Source organism: Mustela lutreola, chromosome 6 (genome assembly GCF_030435805.1).
Source record: "Mustela lutreola isolate mMusLut2 chromosome 6, mMusLut2.pri, whole genome shotgun sequence".
NCBI classification, from domain to species: Eukaryota; Metazoa; Chordata; class Mammalia; order Carnivora; family Mustelidae; genus Mustela; species Mustela lutreola.
This window is the reverse complement of record NC_081295.1, coordinates 49,705,008-49,726,150: the sequence shown is the minus strand read 5'-3', so window position 1 is coordinate 49,726,150 and position 21,143 is coordinate 49,705,008. Positions and strand designations below refer to the sequence as shown.

The 21,143-nt window shown below is 36.9% G+C and overlaps 1 protein-coding gene across 1 annotated transcript in view; it reads right to left on the bottom strand.

Annotated features, from left to right (window-relative positions):
• LCA5 (lebercilin LCA5) overlaps window positions 1-14,887 on the bottom strand; it is a 59,348-nt gene extending 44,461 nt beyond the window's left edge. Inside the window, exon 1 of the mRNA XM_059177230.1 lies at window positions 14,793-14,887. The gene's annotated coding sequence lies outside the window, so the exon portion shown is untranslated. The remainder of the gene's footprint in view (window positions 1-14,792) is intronic.
• Between the last annotated feature and the right edge of the window lie 6,256 nt (window positions 14,888-21,143).

Here is a 21,143-nt window from a genome sequence, read left to right as displayed (position 1 = left end):
ATCAATTACATTTACAATTCAAACATACAAGATGCTCAGTAAATTGATATTCCTTGTCAAAGACTCAGTTTTAATTACAATATAATTAGAAGCTGATCATATGGTATAAATGAGGATTATTTGTTTATATGCCTATAGCAGAAGGAGCTCCCTATGACCTGTCCCATCTTAATCAGTGGTGCCACCTAACCTTTCACTGCAAAAGATATACCTCACAAAACATTACCTGCCATTCATCTTCTATGCACCAGCATTCACCATTCCCCATCCATGCCTCAAATATATGCATACAGTTTATTTAAAAAAAAAAAAAAAAGGAACCATCCACTGCCCCATTATTCAGGTCCCTCTCCCTGGGATAGCTATTTTAGTGGCTTATACTTTTATGCTTATGCTATTTCTTAAATTAGCAACTTAAGAGTACGTAAGATGAGGATTTAACTTGTGACTCATTTTTAAACGGCTGCAACATGTAATGACTTGTTTGGAAGTTTTTTCCCTTCAGATTCCTAATAGTCCTTTTTTCTTATTGAAAAGAAAAAACAACCTTCCTATATCACTAATATTTACCTAGCTTGGTAGTCATTCTATCTGTAGCCTGAATTCCACTTCTTTCCTCCTCTTAAAAACATTTTTCTTGGAGATCAATTATTTCCAATTCTAATTTAAATCAATTATTCTGTAGCCCTGTGGTACCACTGTCATTCTGGAATCATTTTTGTAGTACTTCTGGGATAATCCACCATTTCTAACAGCTCATGACATCATCTTTATTAGTTTTGATCATCACTTTTCTAGTCTATATTCTCAAGTAACTTCTACAGAAAGGGTAAGTAGGCTGACATGCGAGACTGTGGACTCAGAAACAAACTGAGGGTTTTGGAGAGGAGGGGATGGCGGGATGGTGAGCCTGGTGGTGGATATTAAGGAGGACAAGTATTGCATGGAGCACTGGGTGTGGTGTATAAACAAAGAATCTTGGAACACTAAAAAAATAAAATTAAATTACCAAAAAAAAGGGGTAAATAGGTTGAGAAAAATGTTCTGAGTCTTTATATGCCTGAGAAGGTCTTTATTTTGCCCTCCAATCTGGTAGTTTTTGTAAGTTCTGCCATCTAAGTTATTTTCTCTCAGAACTTTAAAGACACTACTCCACTGCCTTCTAAACCCTCAGAGGTTCTTGGAAGATGTTATACTCTCTCTTTTATCCAACATGTACTTCTTCTAAGCTCTCACAATGCAGCCGTAATGAAAACAACAACCTCAAAAATCCCTGCCATTAAGGAGTTTACACTCTAGTTATGCTCATCTGATTCTCATTCCCTTATAGATTATCTTTTCTTTTCCTTCCTAGGAGTTTTTAGGCTTTTCCCTCCTCTTATACTGCAATCCCACAACATGCATAGGTCCGAGTCTTTTTTCACTGATTGTGTTGCCCCTTTACCTCCCTCTTCCTTTTAATATTGAAACAAGTACCTTTAAGCACTAGAAATGTTTATGTTATTTTTCTGATAACTGGATTTCCTATTTATTCTTTTTGAGATTTCTACTGGCTAAATAACAAACTGTTCTCTCGGTATTTCTATTTTCACTCAACTTATCTTTTAACTATCCAGGATTGTTGTGTTTTTATTTACTTTTTGCAAACACCTTAATTCCCAAGAATTCTTTCTCGTTCTGGTTTTTTAAATAACTATCCTGTTCCTGATTTACTGATGGAATATATTTTCATTCCTCTGAGAACACTATCTCCTGATCTAGGACCTCCGTCTCACACGGTGATAGTTTTTCTTATTTATATATGGTTTTATTTCTTTGAAGGTAATTTTTGGTTGTCCATTGATATTTTAAAAAGGAAAAAGAAAGAAAAAGAATAAATGGAAAACAGGTATTTATAAATAAGGCTTCCTGACATGCACACTTTGCTTTAGGATGAATAGCAGAGAATCAGCCATTTTCCAGGGGGATCCTAAAAAGCTAGAATTACAAGGGATAATCTTCAGATACAAATATCCACCATGGCAACTCTATTTCTCTTTTAGGGTTGTCTTTATTTTGATTTTCTTAAGAAATTGCTTCTGTATTTTTTGACGGCAAAGAAAGGGAATGGTGAAAGGCAGGGACTATTACATTGAGTCACTGTATATGGGACTGGGTAGGAAAGGAAGCATAACTATTACACAGTTTTTCAACTATTCTTCCTTCCCATTTTCAATTATCCTTTCTCCCTGACTTTTCAAATTCTAAGATGTTCTGAGATTCTTTTAGATATAACTGAATCTTTCTTTGCTGTAGTTTCCTCCTGAATGTTTTCAGACACAGCTTTCTCTGTTTCAATGTGTTTCATCTATCATTACTCTTTTCCTCTTTCAGAAATGTGCTGTGATGTCTCATCTACAGACAGTACCCTAAACACCTGATTATTAGTAAGAAATTGAATTGGTACTCACAAAACTCCCAAGAACAAAAATCTGGGATCAGATAAATTCACAGGTGAATTCTACCAAACATTTAAAGAAAACCTATTCTCGACATTTTTCCAAAGACATATAGATGGCCAACAGAAACATGAAAAAATGCTGTATCACTGATCATTAGGAAAAATATAAATCAAAACTACAATGAGATGTCACCTCACACCTGTCAGAATGGCTAAAATCAAAAGCACAAGAAACAACAGGTGTTGGTGAGGTTGTAGAAAAAAGGGAACACTCTTGCTCTACTAGTGGGACTGCAAACTTGTACGGCCACTGTGGAAAACACTATGGACATTCCTCAAAAAGTTAAAAATAGAACTACCTGGGGCACCTGGATGACTTAGTCAGTTAAGTGTCTAACTCTTGATTTTGGCACAGGTCATGATCTCAGGGTCATGAGGCTGAGCCCTACGTTGGGCTCTGTGTTAAGACACTGGAGCCTGCTTAAAATTCTCTCTCCCCCTCTCCCTTCGCTCTTCCCTCTCCCCACTCTCTCTCAAAACAAAAAATGAAAAACAAAAAAATCTACCTTATGATCCAGCCATTGTACTACTAGGGTATTTACCAAAAAATACAAAAAAAAAAAAAAAACTAATTATTTTTTACCCTGATTATTTATAGCTGCATTATCTACTATAGCCAAACTATGGAAACAGCCCAAATATTCACTGACTGATGAACGGGAAAAGATGTGTTGGGGGGGGGGGGGTATAATGTAATATTACTCAGCTATAAAAGAGAAGTCTTGGCGTTTGCCATGGTGTGACTGGAACAAGAGAGTATTATACTAAACAAAATAAGTCAGATAAAGACAAATATCATATGATTTCACTCAAATGTGGAATTTCAGAAACAAAACAAAAGAGCTTAGGGGGAAAAAAAGAGAGGCAAGCCAAGAAATAAACTCTTAACTATAGAGAACAAACTAATGGTTACCAGAGGAGAGGTGGGTGGGGGAATGGGTTAAACAGGTGATGGGGACTAAGAAGTGTACCTGTTGTGATTAAGCACTAGGTGTTGTATGGAAGTGCTGAATCACTATACTGTACAACTAAACTAATATTACACTGTATGTTAACTAACTGGAATTTAAATAAAAACAAAACAAAAGTAAAGAATAGTTGTTTTCTTCAAACTATTTCAAAAATAGAAGAGGAGGGAAAGCTTCCAGATACATTCTACAAGGTCAGCATTATGTTGATACTAAAAGCAAAGATAATACCAAAAAAGAAAACTATAAGCCGATATACCTAATGAACATAGATGCAAAATGTCAACAAAATATTAGCAAACTACATTCAATAATACACTAAAAGAATAATTCAGTACCATTAAGTGGGATTTACTGCAGGAACACCAGAACAGTTCATCAACTAAAAACCATCAACATGACACACCACATAACAGAGGGATAAAAATCATATGATCATCTCATTAGATGCAGAAAAAACATGTGACAAAATTCAAAATCCATTCAATCCATCTACTGAGCAAAACTGTCAACAAAGTGGGCTGACAGAAAACATACTACAACATAATTAAGGCAATATATGTCAAACCCACAGCTAACAGTATATTCAATGATGAAAAATTGAAAATTTTTCCTCCAAGATCAGGAACATGACAAGGATGTCCACTCTTGCCATTCTTACTCAAAATGACACTGGACGTCCTAGCCACCTCAATCAGACAAAAACATTAAAGAAAAGGCATCCAAACTGGTAAAGGAAAAAGGAAAACAGTCAATAACTGTAGATAATGATACTATATATAGAAAACCCTAGAGACTCCACCAAAACACTATTAGAATACATTAATTCAATAAAGGTGCAGGATACAAAATTAATACACAGAAATCTGTTGCATTTCTATACATTAATAACAGCACAGCAGAAAGAGAAATTTTTTTAAATTCCATTTACAATTGTTCCACAAATAACAAAATGCTTAGGAATAAATTTAACCAAGAACGTGAAAGAACTCTACTCTCAAAACTATTAAAACTCTGAGGAAAAAAACTGAAGATGACACAAACAAATGGAAAGCTATACCATGCTCATGGGTTAGAATAACATTGGGTTTTTTTTTTAAGATTTTATTTATTTATTTGATAGAGAAAGAGAGAAATCACAAGTAGGCAGAGAGGCAGGCAGACAGAGAGGGGGAAGCAAGCTCCCTGGTGAGCAGAGAGCCCAATGTGGGGCTCAATCCCAGGACCCAGGGATCATGACCTGAGCCGAAAGCAGAGGCTTAATCCACTGAGCTACCCAGTTGGGGTAGTGCCCCAATATTGTTTAAATGTCCATACTACTCAGAGCAATCTACAGATTCAATGCAAACCCTATCAAAATACCAGTAATATTTCTTACATAACTAGTACAAGTAATCCTAAAATTTGTATAGAAGTACAAAGACAGAAGATACAAGTAAAAAGAACAGCCAAAGCAATTTCAAGAAGAAAAAAGATGGGCGTATCACAATCCCAGAGAGTACTGGTACAAAAATAGATACATAAATCAATGGAACAGTACAGAGAGCCCAGAAATAAACCCACCCTTGCGTGGTCAACTAATCTATGACAAAGAAGATAAGAATATATAATGGGAAAGATATCCTTCTCATTAAATGGTGCTGGGAAAACTGAACAGCAACATGCAAAAGAATGAAACTATACCACTTTCTTAAACTAAACAAAAAAATAAACTCACAATAATTAAAGACCTAAATGTGAGACCTGAAACCATAAAACTCCTAAAAGAATATAGGCAGTAATCTCTTTGATATAGACCTTAGGAACGTTTTTAAGATTATTTCTCCTCGGCTAGGAAAACAAAAAAGCAAAACTAAACTATTGGGATTACACCAAAATTAAAATTTTTGCCCAGCAAAAGAAACCATAAACAAAAAGGCAACCTAGTACATTTGTTAAAGGGTTACTATCCAAAATATATAAAGAACTTATCCAACTCAACACCAAAAAAAAAAAAAAAACAAAAAAAACAAACAACCAATCCAATTAAAAAGTAAGCAGAAAACCTTAATAGACGTTTTTCCAAAGACGACATACAGATAGCCAACTGACAAAAGAAAAGATGCACAACATCACTAATCATCAGGGAAATGCAAATCAAAACCACGATAAGATATCAACTCACACCATTCAGAACAGTTAGTATCAAAAAAAAGAATAAATTGGGGCACCTGGGTGGCTCAGTGGGTTAAAGCCTCCGCATTCAGCTCAGGTCGTGATTCCGGGGTCCTAGGATTGAGTCCTGCATCTGGCTCTCTGCTCGGCGGGGAGCCTGCTTCCCTTCCCCTCTCTGCCTGCCTCTCTGACTACTTGTGATCTCTATCAAATAAATAAATAAAATCTTAAAAAAAAAAAAAGAATAAATTACAAATGCTGAAGAGGATGTGGAGGAATGCCTCACACTGGTGAGGCACACACCACCACACACTGGTGGCAGGAATGTAAACTGGTGCATTGGTAGTAACAGTAGCCTCACTTACAATAAGCATAGCATAACCTATAGAGTTAAATCCCTATGCTATATGCTTAAAACTAATGTAACGTGTGTCATTTGAACCTCAATTAAAAAATGTGTGTGTGTGTGTGTGTGTGTGTGTATGCGCAAATAAAAATAAGTACTGTAGCTTAACATACCAACTTTGCAATGGAAGGAACCCTGAGGAATCACTTTTTTCTCTGAATAGAATAAGGAAACTAATACTCAGAAAAACAAACTGACTTACACAAGAGTACAATTTACCTAAGGTGACAGAATTAAGTTAATAAGCCTTGAAATGGATCCAGGCACACCTCAGAGATATTGCAGGTTTAGTTCCAGACCACCAAAATAAAGCTAATATTGCAATAAAGCAGACTACAATAAAAATAGTCAAATGAATTTTTTGGTTTCCCAATGCATATGAATATTTGAACCATACCATATGATAGTCTACTAACTGTGCAAGAGCATTGTTTTAAAAAAATGTACATACCTTAATTTAAAAATGCTTCATTGCTAAGAATTAAGAAATGTTAATCATCATCTGAGCTCTCAGTGAGTTGTAATCTTTTTGCTGGTGGAGCCTTGCCACAGTGTTGATGGCTGCTGACTGATCAGGGTGATGATTGCTGAAAGCTGGGTGGCTGTGGTTATTTCTTAAAATAAGACAATAAAGTTTGTCTCATTGATGGACTCTTCCTTCCACGAACAATTTTTCTGTAGCATGCAAAGCTGTTTGAAAGCACTTACTCACAGAAGAACTTTCAGAATTGGGGTCAGTCCTCTAAAATCCTGCCACTGCTTTGTCAACTAAGTTTCTATAATATTCTAAATCCTTTCTTGTCACTTCAACAATCTTCACAGCATCTTTACCAGGAGAATCCATCCCAAGAAACCACTTTCCTTGTGCATCCATAAGAAACAACAACTCTTCTGTTCAAGTTTGATCATGAGATTACGGTAATGCAGTCATATCTTCAGGCTTTACTTCTAGTTCTCTTGCTATTGCCACCACATTTATGGTTACCTCTCCCACTGAAGTCTTGAAACCCTCAAAGTCATCCCATGAATGTTGGAATCAACTTTTTCTAAACTGCCATTAATATGAATATATTCACCTCTTCCCACAAATCACAAATGTTCTTAATGGCATCTAGAATGGTGAATCTTTTCCAGAAGGTTTTCAATTTACTTTGCCCAGATCCATCAGAGGAATCATTACCTATGGCAGCTACATATTTCTTAAATAAGAGAACTTGAAAGTCAAAATCATTCCTTGATCTACAAGCTGCAGAATAGATGCTGTGTAAGCAGGCATGACAACAACATAAATCTCACTGTATATCTCCATCAGCTTTTGGGTGATCTGTTGCACTGTCAATGAGCAGTAATATTTTGAAAGGAATTTTTTTTCTCCTTCCTGAGCATTAGGCCTCAACAGTGGGCTTAAAATTTAAATTCAGTAAACCATGTTGTAAACACATGTGCTGTCATCCAGGCTTTGTTGTTGTATTTGTAGAGTACAGGCAAAATAGATTCAGCATAATGCTTCAAATAGCTCTAGAATTTTTGAAATGGTAAATGAACACCAGTTCAACTTAAAGTCACCAGCTACATTAGCCCACACGAGAGTCAGTCTGTCCTTTGAAGCTTTGATGACAAGCACTGACTTCTCCTTTGTAGCTATCAAAGTCCTAGATGACATCTTCTTCCATAGAAGGCTTCCATAGAAGCCTTCCTAGAAGGCTGCTGTGTCTACATTGAAAATCTGTTGTTTGGAGAAGGAACCATCTTTATTATCTGAGATAGATCTTCTGGATAACTTGATGTAGCTTCTACAACAGCACTTACTGCTTCACTTTGTACTTTGACGTTACTGGGATGGTTTCTGTCCTTAAACCTCATAAACCAAGTTCTTGCAGCTTCCAAGGCTGCAAGTTTTCTTTTGCAGCTTCCTCACTTCTCTCAGCCTTCATACAACTGAAGGGAGCTTGGGCTGTACTCCAGAATAGGCTTTGGCTTACGAGACTGTTGGGGCTGGTTTGATCTTCTACCCAGACCACCAAAACTTTATCCACATCAGCAATAAGGCTATTTTCATTTTCTTATCTTACTGTATGTGTTCACTTCAGTAGCACTTTTAATTTCCTTAAAGAACTTTTCTTTGAACTTGCAACTTGGCTGTTTGATGCACAGGTCTACTTTTGGCTTTTCTTGGCTTTTTTTGGCTTTTCATGCCTTCCTTATTAAGCTTACATCATTTCTAGCTTTTGATTTAAAGTGAGAAATGTCTGACTTTCACTTGAACACTTACAGGCCATCACAGGGTTATTAATTGGCCTAATATCCATCCTGTTTCTTAGGGAATAGAAAGGCCCAAGGACAAGGAGAGAGAGGGAGAACGGCTGGTTGGTGGAGGAGTCAGAATGCACACATTTATCAATTAAGTCCACTGTCTTATATGGATGCAGTTCATGGCACCCCAAAACAATTACAACAGTAACATCAAAGATAACCAACTAATCAGAGATTACCATAAGAAATACTATATCAAAAAAGTCTGAAATATTATGAGAATTTAGAAAATGTGACACAGAAAGTGAACAAATGCTATTGGACGAAAATGGCGCCAACAGACTTGCTCAATGCAGGACTGCCACCACTCAAATTGTTAAAAAAAAAAAAAAATGCAATTTCTGCAAAGCACAATAAATCAAAGTCCAATTATACAAGGTATCCCTGTACAAGTTTTCTCTTGGTTGAGTATCCCATTAGGTATTTCAGTATCAACAATCAGATGAAAACTACCTCATCTTTGAAATCATCTCCATTTGCATCTATCAATATTGTTGCCTTCCTGCCACTAAAACTGAAGAAGCATTTCTGTTCCTTTTCAGAGCTAAACCTTTCATCTTTCACCTGTCTCCCTTCCCATATCTTCTCTCCATCTCAGGACTGTGCCCCTGCTACTGTACTCTGCACAGGATCATTCCTACCAACAAAGAGGCTCTAATAAAGTTGTTGCTTGACTCCATGTCCTAATACATCTATGACCCAGTTGCTCTATTCTAATTTTCCAATAAATCTCTTTTGAAGAGTAATCTAGAATCTAGAATGTTATCTCTACTTTGTTGAATCTGCCTCCTCTTCCCAAGGCACCACATATTGGCTCTCTTTTCTTCATCTACACTCTCTCCTTAGATGGTCTCATCTAGGCTTCATTTACTCTGACTTCCAGATTCACATATCCACCTTCATATGTGACAACTCTATCTGGGTATCCAAAAATCATTTCAAACTTGTATGTCCAAAGCCAAAATCATAATTTGTCCTCTTTCTATCCCCACTCTTCCCTATTTTTCTAATTTCATTAAATGGCACTTCTATTAACTCCTGTCGCAAATCTAAGGATCATCCTGGATTCCTTCTTAACCTCACATCCCACATCCAAGCCATCTGTGAAACCAAATGGTTTTATCTCCCAAAATACATTCCACATTATTTTTTATCATTCCCACTGCTACTGCCCTAGACCAAGCCACCATCTTTTTTCACTTGAACTTCTGCAATTGTCTCCTAGTGATACCTGCTTTTATCCTTGCTTCCACAGAGTAAGCTATGACACAGAAGCAGATAGCATTGCCCTCCTGCTTAATACTCTTCAATGGCTTTTTACAGCCATCAGATTCCACAACCAGACCTGCAAACTCATACAAGATCTAATCCCTCAGCCTACTTCTCCATCCTTATCTCATGCCACTTATATATTTTTTCAGCTAAAGTGGCCTTCTTTGTTGCCTCCAACATGCCAACCTTTTGCCAACTCACAGACTTTGGACTTGCTTCACCCTTTAACCCTAAGAGGTCCTTCTTAGAACTTTGCTCCTTCTCTTCCTCCTGCTCTCAGCAGAAATGTCAACTTCTCAAAGATGGCTCTCCTAACATTTCTATCAAAGTAAGCCCAGTCACTCTATCTTAATTACTGTTTTATTTTCTTCATAGACCTTGTTACTATTAGAAATAATCTTACATTCATCTTTCTCTTCCTACTAAATAGAAAACCTGTAAGACCAGAAATCTTGTCTGCCTAGTTCACCATGGTAACAACACCACTCACTAATTTTTTATGGACTGAATGATTATTCTATAAAGCTATTCCAAATAGAACATTAATAATTTCATTCTATAAAGTTTGTCTTCCTGTTTCAAACGAAGTGTTAAATTTTCCCTCTTTTAAATAACTTTTAAGTAAGTCTTACTTAAATCTCTAAAATTCCTTAGAAGGGAGAAAAGTTAGCAAATCAAAAAGGTCTGCTCAGACCCATTACCACAGTAAAGTTGGAATATTCTAACTCAGTTAATTTTAAATAACTGAGATGAACTAATATGGCTTTAGACAAAATAAATTTCACCTGTACTTAGAATAATATTTTCCATTTGACTAATATGGTCACAATATTACTAAATGAATAAATATTATTTTCTCTTAAATGAAAAAAGTTACCTAGATTAACAGAACACTGAAGATTTATATTCCATGTACAGTTTTCCAGCTAATTTAAGCTAATTCTTTGTGATGGGGAGTAAATCAACTAACAGTTGGTTCATCTATCACCCCTATCTGTAAGAGGGTAACTACATAAAAGCAAAAAAGAAAAACTACAAGTCTTGCCCAATTTCAATTCCTAAGAATTGTTTATTTTCTAAAAATAGCCAGGAGTGCTACCATGGCAATGCTAGAAAACTAGCAAATCTAACATGTCATTTTTCATCCAAAAATAAACTTCTAAAAAGTCCTAAACAGAATAGTTCGCATGTAACAGGTCAGAAAAAAGATGACCATAAGCCACTTCAGTACCAGAATGTCCCTTTTATATTGTTTCAAATGAATCAAAACTAGATCTAAGCTAAAAAGCTTACTATATATGGAATAGCATAATAATTATCTGATTTATAAAACTTGAATAAAGGTTCTTAGTTTTAAGGAAAAAAACTATATAAAATCAAAGAACTGTTCATATCTTGTGTTCAGCTTCTTTGTATAAAACAGAGGTGCCTGGCCACCTCTGCTTCCAGCAAAAGAACTCAAAACAAGCAACTAGATAAGTAAAATAAAAATAAACTAAGAGAGAAAGGTATAAATAAGAAGATTTCTCTCCTCAAAAAGGAATATAAATAACTGAAGATGAGACAAAATTAAAAACAATCTTGTTGCATAAAACTGCAACTAATTCTCTCTTACAAAGGAGAAAAAATTATTAGAAACAGATAAAGCCAAGTCATTTTTCTACCCTTCTACTGACATGTTCCACTATATTCCTAAGCATTTTTTTACTCTACCTTTATTTACACAACACCTACTCCTGCTTTAAAAATCAAACTATGTTTAGATTTTAAATATAGTTTTCTGGACTCTAGGGCAGAGCACAGCATATGCTAGACTTAAAATTTAAGGCATAATCAGCTTCATTTAAACGGCATTTTGAAACAGTGGTTCAAATTAAAGCATCTTAACTACAATATGCATTCCCAAAGTGTAGTCAGTCAAATGAACACATCACAGAATATTCATTCATACATGTATAAGGCCTTTACTGAACACCTACTATGTCAGGCACTAAACTATAAATGGAGATACAAAAAATAAGATACAACTGACACCTTACCATTCACAAACTCCAACGCAGGAAGAAAAAGATAATGCAAGAGTATGAGTACTAATGACAAAAGAAGTAAAGTAGGCTAAGTACACTTAAAACTAAGATTGAGAGGACAGAGGGAAATCAGAAAGAATTCCAGATGAAATAATGCCTAAATTAAGTCTTTAGGTATTACCTGAGGCTAAACACAAGTATGGGTGTTTGGGGGCTGTTTTTTTTTTTTTTTGTTGCAGGGGGTGGATAATGGAAGATGAGGTTACTAAAAGAACACAGTTCATGACAGAAGAGTCTATTTCAGGAAAAGAAAGCAGCATGTGCAAAAGTAAAAGGCATGAGATAGGTGAGGCATATAATCAAACTGCAAAAAGTATGCGATTGTGCTATTCAAACAGTGGCTACTGAAAACATGAAATGTACCTAGTGAGAAATGAGATATGCTGTTAAGTGTAAAATACACATGGGATTTTGAAAACTCAATACATAAAAAAAAACATAAAGTATCTACTTGAATATATTTTTAAATATTCATCACGTTAGGGGTGCCTGGGTGGCTCAGTAGGCTGGGCCTCTGCCTTCAGCTTGGGTCATGATCTCGGGGTCGTGGGATTGAGCCCCGCATTGGGCTCTCTGCTCGGTGGGGAGCCTGCTTCCCCCTCTCTCTCTGCCTGCCTCTCTGCCTACTTGTGATCTCTGTCAAGTGAATAAATACAATCTTTAAAAAATAATAAAAAAATAAATATTCATCACGTTAAAAGATTATTTTGGATGTACTGGTTTAAATAAGATATACTATTAAAATTAATTTCACCTGTTTGTATTTTCCTGTGACTACTGAAAAAATGTTTTAAATTATGTACATGATTCGCATTATATTTCTTTTAGACAATGCTGGTTTAGAATGACTGCACTGGCTGGAGGGCCGTGATTAAAGTAATAAAGGAGACTGGATCAAGTGGAAGAGACTGTTACAAGAAGGATCTTTATATCATACAAAGAAGTTGGTTAGAAAAAAAGGATCTTCAGTAGGATTAAAATGATCAGATCCACATTTACAAAGATCCTTCTCCAGCCCAAGAACTGGAGGCCCAATAAGGCTAAAGGCAGAAAAACAGCTGGTCTTGAAATCAGGTGACAAGTGACAGAGCTTTGAACTAACAGAGGGTAACTAGAGATGTAGAGTACAGAATTAAGAAATGTTTATCAAATAAAACAAACTGAACTTGATGACAGGTTATATGTGGACTATGAGAACAGAGAATTCAAAATTCTTCCAAATTCAGAAAATGAATTTCAAAGTTTTGGTCTTAAAAAATTGGGTAAATATGGTACCATTTAATAGGACAGGTCTGGTGGAGAAAGGTGATGGTTTCATATTAGATACATCGAGTTTAGGATGCCTGTAAGAAATCTATGTGGAAACATGAAAAATTAGCTATATAAATTTAGAACTAATTCAAGAGTTCCAAGACAGAGACAAAAACTGATTGTGCATTAATAAAATATAGATGGTGGAAGCCAAGATGACCAGAAGCCTGAAGATGAACTCAGCCAAAAAAAAGAACAGAGTGAAGAGAAGGCAGAAGACTAAATTATGAGGAAACACAATACTGGTGAGCAGAGAAGGAGGAGCATCCACAAAGAAGCAAAGAAGATCAGTAATAACAGGCAGAAGAAGAACCAGGTGAAAGAGCAGAATCTTCTTTGGGGGTGGGGGGAAGATGGACAGAGGGAGAGACAGAATCAAGCAGGCTCCATGCCCAGGCCAGAGCGTGATACAGGGCTTGATCTCCCCACCTGGAGATCATGACATGAGCTGAAATCAGAAGCTTAACCAACTGAGCCACCCAGGCATCCCAAAAGTAGCATCTTCTAATGGACTTCTGTGTCTGCTATTCCATGAATGCTTAATAGGAAAGATGTGATGCTGACAAAAAAAAGAAAAATCTTTTCCAAAAATCACCAACTACTTTTTGATATTTAAAATGATTCTCTATTTGTATATATTTGTAATATAAAATTCAAATGTGGAACTATAACTTGAAAACATATGAATTAAAATAACATAATAAATAATGTCCAGAACTGTACCCTTTTTTCAAAACTGCATGTAGACCCCTCCTGCCAAAAAAGATAAATACATAAAAATCATTTAAATGGTGACTTTTAATCTCAAAGATATTTTTAATCCAAGATGATGGTAAAGAACCAGCATAAAAATGTTTGTGCCCAAGTGTACTTTCCTATGGAGAGGAGCCAAAACGTTCTTCAGACTTTCAGAGGAGGATCCAACAAGCAAAAGGATTAAGAAAATCTCCAGGAATTGCAGCCCATCGAACTGCTCACACAAACAAAATTTCAAGAACAAATCCACTTGAAGAGAACCATCCAATTTTTTCTTCAGTTATCTCATTATAGGTAGGAACACCACAAGAAATTAATCCTCACAAGAGTGTCTATACTATTCCCATTCCCAAATGGAAAAAAATATATATGCCCTTTGTTACTAGCCAACAATTTGTTACTAATTGATATTAGTAATTTGTCCAAGGTCACAAAGTGAATGAGAGGGGGTTTAAACTCAGGTGAACCTGGCCCAGGGTCTTCACCACCGCGAAACACTGTATCCTTTTGGTCCTGCCCACGCAGAACACCAACCAGAGCACTCGGACTCACCTGGCGCATTTTTTGCCAAACATCTTTCCCCTCATCCCAGCCTGGGTGGACATGTAAAAATTTCACAGCCAGGATAAATGGGCCTTTCCGCTTTAACCCAACTGTCTTTAATCTCCAGTTATCCCAGAGATGCCGAAAGTTTCACAGTCTCCTTCCCCTTCTCGGCTGTCCCTCCTTTGCCATCTTCAGTCTCCACAGGCCTCTAGGGTTTCCTAATAATTCCTAACCCTATCTCTAGATCCTCCTGCAACGAGCTCCCTTCCTCCTTTTCTCGATTCCAACAATCAAACCTTCTATAACTTCGTCTCCTCCTAACTTCCCAATCCCCCACCTGTAACCAACCTCGCCTCCTCCTCGTCCTTTCTCGGCTGCCGTGTTCCTCACTTATTTGCTTAGGACTCTCCCCGCGTCCCCAAACCCTCCCTATCCTTAATCCGCTCATCCTCCCCGCTTTAACAGCTCCACTCTCGTACCTCCATCCACGAATAGCCGGCCCCCCACGCTGCAGTCCCAATCTCACTTCGCACCCCGAACTCCCCAGTCTCCACGCCCACGCCAAAAGCCCACCCCCAACCCGCCCCGGCGCCTCCTCAGATTCGACGCGGCGTCCCGCCTCCTTGCCTTGCTTCTCTCCGCGGAACAAACTCTCCGTCTAGCCGCCCAAGAGTGGGTGCCGGGTTGCTGCGAAGATTGAGGGGCGGGAGCCAAGGTTGCCGGGGTGCGGGAAGTTTGAACACAGGGCCAGGTTAGGGGCGGGGACCGTAGTTCCCTGGCGGCGGCGACGCGCCTACTTCGGCACCAGGGTAACGGAGACGGAGGACCATACTGCACTGCGGCAAGACTGCGGCCAATGATTCCCGCCCCCAATCTCCCATTGGCCTCCGGCACGAGACGACCATTCCTATTGGGGTCAGTGGAACTGGAAGGCGGGACGATGAGTACGGGAGAAGGCAGCCATTGGTTGACCGCTTCAGTTGTAGCGGCAGCCCGGAGTGGGGAAGTGGTTCCCGCCCAAGCTCTGCGGGGCACGCCGGGCTTCCGTGGGCTGTGCAGGGCGACACGCGACCGCACCGCTTCAGGGGCCTTGGATGGTTCGGGGAGCATGTGGGCGGAGGGGAAAGAGGGTTGGTGTAATGAGTTGTAGAAATTGGCAAATGCGTGATGGAAAACGTTGAAAACTGTTTTGAATCCTTCTTGGAAATCAATTGATTTTAAATTAGGAAGAAATTAATTATAAACAAATAGCTAGTTACTTCTCGGTCTTAGCACCGAGATTGCTTGTTTTCAGGAGTTGGTGGAGTTAGTGTACTAAGTAGGTCCTTCCTTGAGGTCCTGACCTTTGTAATTCACGAACGCGCAGCAAGTTTGGCTTGAAAGTGGGTTTTTTAAGGTTTTGGAAAGGGTTCGAGGTGGAATGACATTTGAGAGATTTGCACATTAAAAAAAAAAAAAGTTTAAATGTCATGGTGCATGTCAGTAACCTATTGAGAATTGCAGTATGGCATTTTCCCTTTTAAAAAACTGCGTTAAATGGCATTAATTGCGGGAGGCAGGGAAAGTAAAAAGAAAATGCTCTCTTCGGTGAAGGTTATTTTAAGCAATTCTAAAGGTTCTGATTACTCAGATGGCTTAACACCGCACCCCGCTTTTTTCGCCATTGGTAATTTCTTGAAAACTGGGCTTTACCTCCATTCTGCAGAGTATCTAAATCTTGAAGGCAAATGCATTGTAATCAATCCTCTCACCATGAATTACGGTAATTCTGTTTCTGGCCTGACCTCGTTTTCCCAATTTTGCCCTATTTCAAAGCTTTCATTTTATCCTGTCAATATCTTTCACTTCAAGTTACAGACTAACCCACCTAAACAATACTGTAATTAAATGCAATTTTCTGTATAGAAAGTAGAAGATAGGAATCGTCTGTCAGTGAAAAATAGATGAGTAATACCTAAGTGCACTTAAATAACATCTCATCAGTTTAAATCTGCTAATACTCTTCGTTAAAATAGCTCACTGGTTATTACTGACTCCATTAGAGTTAATATTACGTAGTTTAATAAGCGCATTGGTGGAGTACTTTTAAAGGAAATAGCTATAAAGGGTGAAGAAACATGCTGTGTTTAGGTGAAAGAACAAACGTCTCTCTCCAAGGAGTCAAATGAAGGTTGCTAGCACTCAAGGACAGCTGAGAATGAAACTAACATTCATTCTGCACTAGCAATGTGCTAGGCAATGTAATATCATTCCATCTTCATTGCTGATTCTAGACGGGTGTTATTCACTGTTATACCTGAAGAAACAGATTCAGAGAAATGAAAGAATCCACTAGGAAATACTAAAGTAGTAAGTGGTAGGGGCAAGAATCAAGCCTAGGTCAGCTAAATTCCAGGCTTCAAATTGAATGCCTTTAATGTGTTTCACCTACAGGTTAATAGAGTTGCTAGAAAGCCAGAAAGTACTTAAAAGGTTAGTCGTCTCCAAAAAATTATCTAATTGTATATAACACATTTTCAAGATGTTTACAATGTGCACTTTTATTCATTCTATCATATTTGAAGTAATAGTGACTATCAATTTATTTGACCTTGAATAAAGACCCAAAGGATTTCTAAATCTCCAGGACTAAAAACCAGCTTATTGAACTAATTCTTTAAAATGTATCCCAAAACATGAGATAATTTCTATTGTGCTTTTCAGAAAAATAGAAAGCCAACAAAAGTATATTTTTATATTATGACACTTGAAATTGTATTTAATAGGAATAAGCCTTCTTATTATTTTTAAAGATTATATTTATGAAAGGAATTATACTATATATATTATAATAATCAGTATAATTGGAGTTTTATTTTTAATATAAAATATATTTTTAAGTATTTTTAATATATTTTCATATAACATTGTAATTTTATTTTTAGTATTTTGGCCTTACACAGTATTGCAATATCTCCAGATTAATCATTTTGCTAACTGAATGTTCTCTTTCTGCAAGATTTTGATTGCCTTGATTAATACCATGTGATGATAGATATTATTAATTAAACTCTTCCTAGAAGTGCTTACTAATGAAATTATTCCCATTTTCTATGTGAAGAAACTAAGAAGTTTGAGCAATAAATCAGAAGTTTCATAAAATTAATAGGTAGACTTCCTTCTGTAGACAATCCAGAAATTACAATGACTGCATTTTAAAAGGAGCATACTATAAAAAATCATATCTTAGAAAGCACACCAGTATAATCATCCTTAGCTAAAGGTTGGTTGTGCCTGGGTGGCTCAGTTGGATGGGCAACTGCCTTTAGCTTATGTCATGATCCTGGAGTTCCAGGATCAAGTCCTACATAGGGTTCCCCGTTCAGTGGGGAATCTGCTTCTCCTTCTGACCCTCCCCACTCTCATACTCTCTCTCTCTCAAATAAATAAGTAAAATCGTTTTAAAAAATTAAATTAAAAAATAAAGTTTAGTTGTCCATTTAGCACCATTCTTGGGGGGGGGAGCATTGTCACAATTTTACATATCTTACCTAGATAGGTGATAATAAAAAAAATTGGGGGCCAGGGGGCTCTGTCGATTAAGTGTCTGCCTTTGGCTCAGGTCAGGATCCCAAGGTCCTGGCACTGAGCCCCACATGGGGCTCCTTCCTCCCACTTGCGCTCTATCTTGTACTCTCCCACTATCTCTCGATCTCGAATAAATAAATGAAATCTTTAAAAAATAATAAAAGATGTTCTTAAAAAATAAAAATAAAAAATTTAAAACTTTTAAATCAAACTTCCAGTGTCCATATTGCTAGAAAATTTTAAACTTTACTAAGAAATTACAGGTTGGGGCTCCTGGGTGTGGTTCAGTTGGTTTAAGCGTCTATCTTCAGCTCAGGTCACCATTTCAGGGTCCTGGGATACACGGCCTAGTGGACTCCCTGCTTAGCAGGGAGTCTGCTTTTCCCTCTCTCTCTGCCCTCCCTCCTCCCACCCCAGTTATGATCATGGGTGCATATGCATGTGCTCTCTCTCTCTCTAATAAGTAAAATCTTCTTAAAAAAAGACATTATAGGTAAATAGATTGTCAGCATATAATACTTTTAAACAGCACCTAATATGCTAGGTGTTCAAAAAAAATTGAATGGCTTAGGAAAACTTGAGCCAGGTTTAAATAATAGTGAAATTGGAGACACATATGGTGATTTGATCTTCCAGAAATAGATTTAGTCTAATTGATTATTATTATTTGCCCTTACAGTACAGAAGGCTGATACCCTTTGATTGTTGCTTTAAACAATAGGATAAATTACTTTAAACAAAGGATAAATCTTTTTTGATTGCTATATTAAACTTACAAGTTTATTATTTTATTAGTGGAGAAAGAAATAAAACCATTGAGATGTTTACTAGTATTTTTCTTCTTTCATAACTGGTAAATAAATAATTGATAGCTTCTCAATTTCATGGAATTTATTTGAACCTGAGGATGTTTTACTTTTGTTTAGCATAAAAAGAGTTAAGCCAAAATTGGTTTAAGTTAGTTTTTAATACATGTTTTTGGGTTTCATTACTCCACAACTACATCTATAAGTAAATTGACCTAACGACTAAGTGCTATCTCCAAAGCAGTAGAAATAGCACTAAAGGAAAACATAATTCTATTTGTATTCACATTGTTAGATTTGAAAGGGAGAATGTCAGTACAATTTTCTTAGTAGGCAATTGCCTGTTCTTAACTGAAAATAATCCATAGGAAATTCTGTTAATATCAGTGACTATATTTTTAATTTACAATAAGTATGCTAGGTAATTTTAATTAATATTAAATTATTGCTAAGTAATAATGTGCTAGGTGATTTTTAATTTTAATTGACAGATATGTTAGGTGAATCAATATTTTTATTGAAAAAGTGTTTTTACTACTTCAGGATTCTAGTGTAAAACAACCAGTTATTTCTCCAGTAAAGACAGGAAAATGGCAGAATCACAGTGGAAAACTAAGTTAAACACTTTCATTCATTCACTAAATACATATTGGGTACTTACTACACACTGTTAAAGAATACAGGTAAGAAAAATAAAGTCCTTGTCTTCTAGCTGCTTACTGTCTAATGAAAAAGAAAAATAAGTTTCTCGAATTGCAGTTACTGTGTAATAAGGACTATTATAAAGGTATGTTTAGGGTGTTAAGGGGACTTGGAAGAGTGACTCTTAGCTCAACCTGGTGGCCCAGATATGCTTCCCAGAAAAACTAACTCTCAAATTGTAGCTTATGTTACATAAAAGCTAACTGGAGGTGGGAAGATTGATAAGATAGAAACAAATCAGTAAACAGCATTAGAGGGGCAGGACAAATCACTGAGGAAAACATGATGAGGAGCACTTAGAAAGGGAACGGCCCAAGATATGACCTGAGAGGGAGCAAAGACTAAATGTTTAAATGCCTTTTTAAGAAGCATATGTTTAATACCAAAAGCCAAGTAGTGACTAATGAGCTTTTGAACAGAGGATTGATACGATTTGATCTGCATCTCAGTGGCCTCATGCGGGGTGAGACCAGAAGCAGAAGGTCAGCTAAGGGCTTTAAAACTTCAGAAAGGGGTGAGTAATAAAGGCAAGAAATGAGGAGGCCTGCTTCAGCTAGTATCAGTTGAGCACCTTCTTTTTTTTTTTTAAAGATTTTATTTATTTATTTGACAGAGATCACAAGTAGGCAGAGAGGCAGACAGAGAGAGAGGAAGAAGCAGGCTCCCCGCCGAGCAGAGAGCCCGATGTGGGGCTCGATCCCAGGACCCTGAGATCAGGACCTGAGCCGAAGGCAGAGGCTTTAACCCCCTGAGCCACCCAGGCGCCCCAGTTGAGCACCTTCTATTCCTGGACCTGAGGTTCAAGTTTTATAACCTCCCTTTATCCTTGCTACAACCCATTTTAACCCTTGTTACAATTCTATGATACCATATTATTTTTATTATTTTGTTGTTGTTGTTGCCAAGTGAAGCCATGGTTGGGGGGCGGGGGTGGCAGTTAAGAACTTGGCCCAAGGTTACAGTTAAATAGAGGAGTAGGGATTTAAACCCTTGTCTGACTCTGAGACCTGAGCTTTCATCCATCTTTTTTCCAAACTGTGTTTGCAACTTATTAATGAATCATCAAATCAATTTATGCTTTATTGATCACATTTTTTAAATGGATAGAGAGTGGAACAGAAAGGATAAATACCGTGAAGTTTTTGTTTCAGTTACTTTTATATACATGTAATACGTATATTTTTACTATATCTCAAAGGTAAAAAAAAGTTTGAAAAAAATCACCATATTGCAATCATAATGAAGAGAGAAAGAAAATGGATATGTACTACCTGTTACCAGACTGATTACATGTAGGAGGGTGTAGAGGGAAGAAGGAAGCTAGGTTGAGCCCAGATTCCTGAGTAAGACACGTGGCACCCTTCACCAAGACAGTGAGCACAGAATGCAAATGCGAGGTAAAGGACAGTAAGGAGTAATTTGTTTGCGATATCTACAGGACATCCAGGTAAGAATGCCGATGGTGTTTCTTATGTAGACAAGCACACATCTCTAGCATATCCTAGTAATTTTACTCCAAGGTAAAACAGGAGAAACAAAATCAGATATCCAAAAATACTTAATCAACAGTGTTGATTTATTAATATTATGAAATAGGAAACAACCTAATTATTCTTCAACATGAGCATAAATGTTTAAAATGTATATCCCTTTGTGTTCAACTAAATTGAATCATAATTTCAACTAATGTTTTATAACAGTAATTATGTTTTATAGTAGTTCAGTTTAAAGATTTTATTTATTTATTTGACAGAG